The 887-nt window shown below is 49.4% G+C and overlaps 1 pseudogene; it reads left to right on the top strand.

Annotated features, from left to right (window-relative positions):
- The first annotated feature begins 146 nt into the window (after positions 1-146).
- Positions 147-885, top strand: LOC104536675 (annotated as a pseudogene).
- Positions 886-887: the final 2 nt, after the last annotated feature.

The following is an 887-nucleotide window of genomic DNA, read 5'->3' as shown; positions in this document are numbered from 1 at the left end:
AAGAGTGTCCAGCCTTCCTGGACTCCTTGGCTTTTCAGAGCTGCCTCCCAAGGAAAACCCAAGGAAATCTGCCAACCAAGTCCCTAAAGGCCAAAGTCTTCATACCGGAAGTAGAAAGTGACTATTCTGCTAGCCCCTCTCCTTAGTTCATCATCACTGCCATAACCTGCAACCACCACCTTCGCATATCCATGTACTTCTTTCTCCTCAAACTCTCCATCCTCGAGCTTGGATCCATCTCCACCATGGCCAATTCCCTCTGGGACACCAGGAACATGTCTTACAGGAGATGTGCTGCACAGGTCTCTCTGTTTTTTGTTTTTTTTTTATTTCAGCAGACCTGTTTTTTTCTCACTGTCATGGCCTATGACTGCTACATTGCCATTTACATACCCCTACACTATGAGACCCTCCTGGGCAGCAGAGCTTGTGTCCACATGGCAGCAGCTGCCTGGGGCAGTGGGTTTCTCAATGCTCTGCTGCACATGGCAATGCTATAGACCAGTTCTTCTGTGAAATCCCCCAGATCCTCAAGCTCTCCTGCTCACATCACTACCACAGAGAAATTTGGCTTCTTATGGTCAGTGTCTCTTTAGCATTTGGGTGTTTTGTTTTCATTGTGCTGTCCTATGTGCAGCTCTTCAGGACGGTGCTGAGGATCCCCTGTTAGCAGGAACGGCACTAAACCTTTTCCATGTGCCTCCCTCACCTGGCCGTGGTCTCCCTGTTTGTAAGCACTTTAATGTTTGCCTACTTGAAGGCTCCCTCTATTTCCTCTCCATCCCTCGATGTGGAGGTGTCATTGCTGTACTCCGTGGTGCCTCCTGCAGTGAACCCCCTCATGTACAGCATGAGGAACCAGGAGCTCAAGGATACACTGAAGAAGC

Source organism: Mesitornis unicolor, unplaced genomic scaffold, assembly GCF_000695765.1.
Source record: "Mesitornis unicolor isolate BGI_N332 unplaced genomic scaffold, ASM69576v1 scaffold1012, whole genome shotgun sequence".
Lineage (NCBI taxonomy): Eukaryota > Metazoa > Chordata > Aves > Mesitornithiformes > Mesitornithidae > Mesitornis > Mesitornis unicolor.
This window is presented reverse-complemented; position numbering and strand designations above follow the sequence as displayed.